Source organism: Sprattus sprattus (assembly GCF_963457725.1).
Source record: "Sprattus sprattus genome assembly, chromosome: 20".
NCBI classification, from domain to species: Eukaryota; Metazoa; Chordata; class Actinopteri; order Clupeiformes; family Clupeidae; genus Sprattus; species Sprattus sprattus.
Genome location: NC_137918.1, coordinates 13,376,084 through 13,383,583, shown reverse-complemented (window position 1 = coordinate 13,383,583; position 7,500 = coordinate 13,376,084). Strand labels below are relative to the sequence as shown.

Genomic DNA, 7,500 nt, shown 5'->3' with positions numbered 1-7,500 from the left:
TTTGCATAGGGTAAATATCCCATCTACTCATTTTATTTAAGCAATAAGCCCCAAGAGGCCGTGCTTCACGCTGATTTTAGAACAGGTAAGGGGAGTTGTTAGGCACGACGCGAAGCGAAACCCACTTACCTGTTCTAAAATCAGCGCAAAGCACGGACTCGCGGGGCTTATTGCTTTTCTAAAACTGTCACTACAAATATTTGATGGTTTCATTAAATAAAAACAATTACATTTACTAAATACAGTAAATATCACATCTACTAATTGTATCATATATTATTACAGACAGTAAATATCACATCTACTTATTTTGTCATATATTAAATACAACAGAAATCCCATCTACTTATTGTATCATATATTAAATACAACAGATATCCCATCTACTAATTGTATCATATATTACATACAACAGATATCCCGTCTACTAATTTGTATCATAAGACAAACAGTAAACATCCCATCTACTAATTGTATCATATATTACATACAACAGATATCCCATCTAGTCATTTAGCAGCCAAAGTGTGTGTGTGTTGGGTTATTGTTTTGATCAGATGGCATATTCCCTGGGGGCTGAACCTATGCTCAGCACCTTCATCTACCTTGAGTTGCAGGAGATGAAATTACTTCTAGAAGAATATGTTGGATACTGTAAATCATTATGAATTTAAAGTGACTTCAGTTCTCAGCAGTCCTGCTCCAGGGAACCCGAACTCTGCATGTTGTCTGCCTTTGAACTCTACATGTTATCTACCCCCCCCGTACTGAACTCGTCAGTAACACTCTTCATTAAAGATGCAGCCCGCAACTCGATTTCACGAAAGGTTGTTGGTCTTTGAGCTCATCAGCCAATCAAATTACACTCCTTACTTCCGTACTCCTGAAGCATTGTGTTGATTGGCTGAGATTGTCTATGGCCCAGTCTGAGCCACTATGTTTGTTGCCCATATACAGAGCCATGTACCTGACTGAACCCATCAGGGCTGACCAACTCTATATTAGCTGAACACACCTGAAATAGCCAATAAAGATAATGTAAATGTTTCTGATAACAAGCAAGTGTGCTTGGAACAGTGAGAGAGAGAATATTTGCAGGGGCAGAATTGAGAGCCCCTGGACTACATGAATGTATAAAATGTAGTATGCATGTATAAAATGTAGTATGCAGTATGCATGTATAAAATGTAGTATGTAGTTTGCATGTATAAAATGTAGTATGTAGTATGCATGTATTAACCCTCTAGATCCCATAGCGGCCGTGGACGGCCTTCTTGTAGAATCCCATAGCGGCCGTCGACGGCCGTAACTTTTAAAGACACGGTGTTAATACTACAACATTAATATATGAAAAAATACACCGCTAATGGATAGATTAATTTCTTACTTTTATTTTGAAACCGGAAACGGGATATGCTGTCATTGGCTTTTTTTAAGTATTTGCTAATTTAATCTTGCTACTGACAGATCGCCTGGGGCCGGTATTTCAAAACTTGTAATCCAGATCAGAATGATCCGGATAACCAAATCCCCCTGTTCTCATCCACGGATCAACCTGATCTATGCCGGTATTTCAAAACTTTGACAGATTGGATCAGAGTGATCCTGATACCGGCAGATTGGGATGTCCAAATCCGTCCCGCCTGTAGCTGCCAAATGTGAGGACCCTGCCTGATGTGAGTCCGCCAATAGGATGTCTAGAGTCCGCCGCTGCCTGATGTGAGTCCGCATGCGCAAACACAAACGGTTTACGGCAGAAGGCTCAGGAGCAAACTATCCAAGACGTGCATTCTCATACATGGTTTAATATCAACGTATCTGGCTTCTCTTAACGCATAATGTAGGTTTATTTAACGTAGTGTTTTATAATTTTGTCAACGGTTTACAGCATATGGCTCAGTGTCAACATATGGGGCTATGTTGTATTACTGTTACTAGTAGGCTAATGAATGCACTGCTTAACTAATAATTCAATAAACATGAAGCTTAACATCATAAACCTTGGTGGATTTCAAACGTAAACAAATGCGCTTGTCATTCCACTTCATGCTGTAGCCTACACCACCGGCATTACCTGGCTCGTTGTACTACAATAGTGTCGCAAAGTTTGCGCATGCGGCCTCACATCAGGCAGGTCCTCACATTTGGCAGCGACACCGCCCCCTGGATCACAGACAGGAAACAGGAAATGGACCAAACATTTGACAAGAAAAAGGAGAAGCTAGCTCAACTATTGTCTCTAAATTAGAGTATAATCTTGGCCAGTGTTGATGCGTCCTTAGACTACATGAAGGGCAATCATTATATTGAGTTAACCAATTAAGTAAATCATCACAAAGTTGAAAGAAGAGCTCGGCGATCTCTAATTAAGCAGAGTTTGCGCTAATGCGAGCTAACGCTGCTCCATTGACTCATGTGTTAAGGAGCTAACAAGCTAGTAAATAGGCTAGCGTCTGTATGTCGCGGTCCACAGTCCATTTGAATGCATTCACTCGCAAGGCATTGTGTGTAGATTTCAAAATGTGTTGTACATATCTTTTTAGGAAACAGTTGTCAACAAAAGGGACAGCCCTAAAACCTTAATATTAGTTTTTCTTTACAGATGTCTGTGGGAAGAGAAGACAGCCAGTAGTTAACACAGACCTGCTCCAATTGGCATAACCTTTTGAGATTTGGCTATGATTAAGTGTGTGCGCTGAATGCATGTTAATAAATAAATTTGACTGATTTTCAGTGGATTCTTAAGGTATAACTTAACAAAAAACTGTTACTTAAATAAGGCATTAATATTCAAACTTTCGCTGTGTTTTCTGAAAAAGAAAGGAAAGTGCAACGAAAATAAACATTGATCAAACATCAGTGAATTACTGTATAAAACAAAAAACTTTGGGAGCAGTTACACCTAAACTGTTCAAACCTTTACATGTAATCTCCCTCAAATCCACCTCTGAGGTGGGATCAGGGTGATCCTGATTTTAAGGATCAAACTGATCCAGATATCCCACTTAAATTTTGAAATACTCAACAGCAGTGTTTAATCCAGATCAAAGGCAGGATTGGATTCCCAAATCTGAATCTGAATCTTCAGGATCAGATTTGCTTTGAAATACCCGTTTTTAGGATCTGATCAGGATTTAATCCAATCCAGGAGGATTAATCCTGTTGGATCATTTTGAAATACCGGCCCCTGAAGATTACAGTGTCTGTTGGAGTAAAGGCTAGAAATCAGAGACGTCTACATCTGTTCTCACTGGATGATACCGTATTTTTGTGCACCAATGACGACGACTAATCACGTTTGTATGACAGTAACGATCTTGTTTGAGAAGTCAGAAATAAAAAACCGTATTCAAATAGAAATATAAGTATCCTCCTGTTTATTTCTGACTAGCTAACTCGCCAGTAACGTCTTCGTATGGCAGTAACTGAGAAGTGTTGGTTTACAAATAGCACCAGCCTCATCGTATACATAGACAAAAGTCATAGCTAGATCAGTGATGTTTGAATAGATTGTAAAGCCATGACACTTTTATTAGCAGAGATATGTAACATTTAATAATTGGTCTTTGAGGGACGTTCAGTAAAGCTAATTTTCACGTTACCTCACTTGTGGAAATGGCGGTCAATTCGTGACTTTAGTTTAGCAACCTACGAAGGAAGCACCCGCGTCTGTGGGTGAGAGCTATTATTTGCACAAATAAACGACGTGGGTAATCGGCTGTGTTTTCTGGTTTTCAGAAGAAATGTCTTACAATTTGTATCGTCATCTCAATTTCCATGACCATTTTGCCAGCTTACTTGCTAGCTATCTACATTGACTGAGGTAACGTTAGTCTGAGGAGTTCGTCTGGAGTTGGTTGATAGCCAGCTATTGACTCAGCCTCATCACTTACTAAACTGATCAGTTTAAGATAAATAACATGTATAGTAAAAAAAACTTCATCTCTACTAGTATTTCAAATCCCTCATTTGTTTTGAGCTGTAAGCTTATGGTAACAACAGTAGCTACAATCAATAGCAAGGTCATCATTGAATATTGAAAACCTCATATTGAAATGGTATTCAGCAGATTATTCGACAGCCAACTAGTAATATGTTATGATGTTAAATTTTAAGCTTGTACAGCTTTTATGCTGTGGAAAAGCTAATCACAATGAAATCAGGACCAAGGTATAGGACATCACTACTACAAAAATCTATAGTAGATGTGATATAGCTTGTCTGTATGTAGTACACACTGGGATATTGAGCTGATGTTGTGGCATAAAACAATTGACATAAAAATGGATGAAACAATAATGACTTCCACTGTGATGGCTTACAATAATAGGATAGTTTTTTCTTTTTCTTTTATGTGTCAGGATGTCAGTTGTTCCACCTCATCTGAGGGTAGAGAAGTGAGTGAGGGTGCTGTGGCAGCAAAGAGAAGTGAGGACATGGGGGGAGAGGAACAGCGAGAGGCCTGATGAGCATAAGGAAGCTTCAGTAGGACATAGTAGGTTTCTCACTGACGGAATTGAAGATGGAAAGTTGTCAGCTTACAAGTGGTGGTGTTTGTATAGGTAGTCTGACATTACAGTCTGTAGTCTATAGTAGTCTGACATTAGATCTATTACTACCCTCACATAGTGTACTGGTATGCTCGATGGGTTAAGTGTTCTGGGAATGTGTACATGGTATTTGAGACGAGTGAAAATAATTGGAAAAAACTGTAAAAACAAACTTTTCCGTTGGTTTGTACATACAAGTTTTGTGTGGCAAGAATGCCAGGTGTGATAAGTGGTACAGTGGTTAGTGTTGTTGGCTAACAAGTAGGCTATCTGACCTGGGTTAAATTCCTGGCCAATGAAAGATGATAGTGTAAATCACTTTGGATAGACATGTTTGTTTAGTTCCCTTTTTGGGTCACTTTGTCTTAGGGCTGGGCGATATGGGAAAAAACATATATCACGATATGGATGATTTTATATCACGATATCGATATATATCACGATAATGATATAATAATGGAAAAAATGTAGCGGGAGCATTAATCCGCTACTAAAATGATGTGTATAGAGTGAGTGTAACTAAGATCTCACTCCCCTGTAATATTGACTAATATTAAATATAATGAAGAGATAAAAGCCATTCAGTATTAAATAAGACATGTACTAATATTAATTATTATAAATAGATACATTCAATGAACCTACTCTAAATATTTGCTTTAATAACTATTTTCATACCCATTCAATATCAGTGGCCTAATGCCCAATCACTCTCTCGTTCACGCTTGCTATAAATATACAATCAATAAACAACTTAACTAATGCAATAACAATATAACAATATGGCAATACAATCCCGATGTATTTTACAGTTCTTTGTGTTCCGAATAGATGTATGAGTTCAGAGTTCAAAAGTCGATGGTCACAGCTCAGAATACGTACGATGACGTATTTGTCAATCCACAGAGTGCTGTGCCGCTCTGGCAAGCGGCTGTGCTGGCGGTGTGTGTGAGCGATACGAATGTTTGTATAATGCCGTTCAGTTCGGGAAGGAGCTCCTTGTTATGTATGTGTGTGTAATGTCAGGATAATAACTCAATAAAACTGGAACCCAGTACCTCGATGGTCCAGAGAGATGGGTCAAACTGAGTTGTCCGTGGATGGCAGGGCAAAGAGCGTCAATCAGAAGGTAGAGTAGACCCAGGGCTAGCTGCTAACCGTCTGTCCGTTACCAGGGAAACCAGCGACACACCGTTGAATCTCAACTAGCAGCGATAGCTAAACGTTGCTAGCAGCCACTGAAGCTGCCAGCTGACTGTATAATGAAAAAAAGTTTATCACGATAGAAACGATAGAGGAGAAAGGTCACGATAGACACGTTTCTATCGTCCTCACGATATATATCGTCATATCGCCCAGCCCTACTTTGTCTCATTGATGGCCCATGACTTTCATAAGCAGCAGTAATAGTGGGAAAATGTCTTCATTGACACCTACAGTACATCTATATTTTACATGTATGTACATTTCAACGCAAATGCTGTACAGCGGTAGTTGGTAGCAAGGCTGCAAAACAAACAAAACAAAGATGTAAACTAAATTCCAATCAAGATGTAAACTATATACATTTATGTAGGCTAAAAACTAAATCTGTCTTATGTCAAGTGTATAATTTAATTTGTCTGAAAATACAGCATCTTTCCATCTACAGTGATCTAAATTGTGTCTGGTTAAAAAACTAAAGTTAACTGTTTTGAACAGAGTATCTAAATATCTTGAAAAAAAAAATGCTGTAGTTGCACAGCATTTTGCTGGTGGTGAACATTGACTGCATTTTTGATCTAAGCAATGGAAAAGTATCCCATTTAGTTGGTCTACTGCTGGATGTGTTAAGTGTTTTGAGAAAGAGTACATGGTATTGAACCAAGTGTGAAAATGATTGGAAAAAACTGTAATGGTCTCACTTTCGGAAGCTTGTTACCAGAGTCTGCTATCCCTGGGTTTGAACAGGGTAGGTATCTGAATAACTCCTCATACTTATTTCATGGCATTGGTGTCTGCCACATAGGACACTTGTAAGGCTGGATCAGATGAACAGTAGTCAAGAAAAGAGGGTATATGATGGATACCCAGGTGGATGTTTATCCTCACAAACACCTTCACCTTCTCCACAAATGTATTGCACCAGGATGCTTTTGAAGAGGCATAGAGTTAGGTGTTTTCCACCAAATTAGCAAAAATGTTGGTAATCTGTATGGTTAAGTAGTGTTAATATTTTAATATTTATTTTAATATTTATTCATTTATTTACAAAATATATAACAAATACTAATAAAAAACATTAAGAATATATTAAATATAATAACTACATCTGCTGTACGGTTCAAAACTTATGAATTTGAACTTTAGGGTGTGTGTAATGATTTGTATTTTAATATTTGTAGAAGTCACTAATACATATTTGATATCATATTAACAAAGAATTTATGCCCTTTCAAACAAAACAAACTTGTAATTGTAATTTTTCTTTTGTTTTCTAACTGTAACTGTTTGTTTACAGAATAACAAAAAATGAAGGAATTCTCTGTTTTTCGTGGGATTTTGCTGCAGTGTTCTAGAATTCCGTTGGGGTATAGAGGGTTAAATGTAGTATGCATATATAAAATGTAGTATTTAGTATGCATGTATTAAATGTGGTATGCATGTATAAAATGTAGTATGCATGTATTAAATGTGGTATGCATGTATAAAATGTAGTATGCATGTTTAAAATGTAGTATGCATGTATTAAATGTAGTATGCATTTATAAAATGTAGTATGCATGTATAAAATGTAGTATGCATGTATAAAAGGACAGTAAGCAGGAGTATGAGAGAGAGACAGATAAAGAGCCTTCCTCCCATTCCCCGGTGTCCTTAAAATAACAGTTCTGCTTATACAATACGTGGGGATGTCAGAGATGTGTCCACTGACCTGAGACATGTTGACACAGCCCCCTGTGGTAACCTT

General features: G+C 37.8%; 1 protein-coding gene across 2 annotated transcripts in view; it reads right to left on the bottom strand.

The window, feature by feature from the left end:
• Window positions 1-7,500, bottom strand: part of tmem196 (transmembrane protein 196) — a gene marked incomplete at both ends in the record, with an annotated part of 16,406 nt that overhangs the window by 4,508 nt on the left and 4,398 nt on the right. The gene's annotated exons all lie outside the window — the stretch shown is intronic.